We start from the raw sequence: 2487 nt of genomic DNA, 5'->3' as shown, positions 1-2487 counted from the left end.
TATAAAAACGAGAAACTAAATTTGTGACTTGAGATGGTGGTCATAATAGGAGTTTATGCTGATTCCGATACATCTCCTGCTATGTTAGTTCTTGATTCTATTGATGGTCTTATTAAAGAATCAAGGTTTTGGGTTTATTTATGAGATTCTCTTTTTGGAATAATAATTATTTTCCATACTTGTAAAAATTAAAGGACATTTGTTCAAGAATGTTTTAATCTTATAATAACTTTGAAACTTTCAATTGTTGAAAATTTCTAATTTTGCCGTCCTCCCATTAAAATCATTAAAAAAATTTCTTTGAATATTTGAGATTAAATTATTCTTTTAATGTTAGGATTTTAGATCAAAGGAACATTTTTCTTCAAGTTAATAATGTTGACAATAAATCTAATCTCGTTAGAAAACAACACCTGAAAAACTAAAGAAAAATAATTAAAGCCACCAACAATAGATTCATGATGAAGAAACCCCGTGATAAGCATCAGCTACAAAAAGACTTAAAAGACACAAATAGTAGGAGCGACCATCAAATCCCAAAGTCACATCTGACGAGCAAAATAAATCAGACCCATTAGACACCATCAGCAATTGCAAAAAGAATTAGCCACAAGAAAAGAAATTGAGCACGAGGTAGAAACAAGAGAAAAATAGATGGACTACTACAAAATCTCAATACATAAGCAACCCAAATCATAACCGATCAATGAAGCAATACAGAAACCATCAGAAAATTCCAAATCCACAACCATAAATTAGAAAATCCTAAGTCAGAGGAATTAACCAACCAGAACCTAAATGGAAAAAACCAAGGACCGACAAGGGTTAGACGAAATAGACCAAAACATCCAAAAGAAAAAAAAGAAATCATTAACCCAAATGCAAGGATGCTGAAACAAGCACATATAAGTGCAACAACTTAAGTGTACCAACCATTGAAAAATAGGAATCATGGAGAACCAATCAAATAGGAAGCAACAACAACAATTTCAAACAACAAGGCCCCAATTTAAATGCAAATCACAAAGATACAAATTACCATAAAAACATGTTGACAAAGCAAGGAGAAGTCAAAGAGGTATATATAACGGAAGAGATTTGACGATGTAGTTTATTGGGATTGTAAGAAAATGGATAATAGATTCTTGCAATAGTGGGGATTTAACACTACGAGAAAACACGCGAATACAGTCGGACTTTTCGGAAGATTTTGTTTTTTTCCGTCAGTAAATACGGCGTTATTAATGGCGCGACATGCGAACGAATTATAACGGTGTTTTTTCTAGTGCATTGCACGCTGGAACATTTTCGACGTCCAATGCGCTAGTCGTTACGTCGGAATAAACTGGTATTTCATTGGTACTGACACACTTTACGGTGAAAAAATGTCCGGTGCACATACCGGCAGAAAATACGATGGCCATTTTAAACTCAACGACTTGGAACCGATGCCAAATGCGCTGGAAAATATTCCGGCGTCTAGGATGTCGTAAAATTCGCCGGCGAAAGCCCTATTTCCGAACAGAGCCCATCTGCCTGCTCATTTCATTCACTCATTTCTCTCACATCTCCCCGTTATTTTCCTTGTCGCCCAGCATCGCTTTATTAGATCGACCTCGCCGACGATCACCGGACGTCGTCAACGATCACCGGACGTCGTCGACGATCAACGGACGTCATCGACGATCACCGCATGTCACCGACGATCACCGCATTCATCGCCGTGATTGTAAGTCGCCTCCCAACCGTGAGTTTTCGTCTCCCTCCCGTCGCCTCCCTCCTGTCGATTGTTAGTCGCCTCCCTTAAGTTTTTTTTTTCATGTAATTTCTTTTTAGACATTTGATATAGGATTCATAATGTAGATGTTTTATGTTGAAAATTTTTGCAAAATCAATTTGGATTCATGTCGGGTAGTTCATAATGTAGATGTTTTTTTTCATGTAATTTGTTGATACATTTATGTATTCTTTTTGCTAATGATATTCTTCTTGTTGATAAGATTAGAGAGGGAGTTTAAGGTAAACTTGAATTTTGGAGGTCAATTTTAGAGTCTAAAGGTTTTCGCTTGAGTAGATCTAAAACTAATTAACTATATGGAGCATAATTTTAGTAGCAATCGCCTTAAAGATTAGATTATGACTTTTGGCGATCAAGTCAATAATAAGATTAGACATTTTAGATATCTTTGATCTATTGTTCAGAGTGATGGTGAAATTGAAGGGGATATTATCAGCAGAATTCAAGTTTGATGGTTGAAGTGGAGGAATGCATCGGGCTTATTGTGTGATAGAAAAGTCCCCCTCAAACATAGGTGATAAATCTATAAGATGGTGGTGAGACTTGCAATGCTTTAATGTGCCGAGTGTTGGCCATAAAAAGAGAAGCATAATACTAAGTTAAGTGTTGTAGAGATGAGATGCTTAGGTGGATGAGTGGCTTGACCCTTTGAGATAGGATACAAATTGAACATAATTTTCTATAATCAC

This window comes from Dendrobium catenatum, unplaced genomic scaffold (genome assembly GCF_001605985.2).
Source record: "Dendrobium catenatum unplaced genomic scaffold, ASM160598v2 fragScaff_scaffold_1230, whole genome shotgun sequence".
Lineage (NCBI taxonomy): Eukaryota > Viridiplantae > Streptophyta > Magnoliopsida > Asparagales > Orchidaceae > Dendrobium > Dendrobium catenatum.
This window is presented reverse-complemented; position numbering follows the sequence as displayed.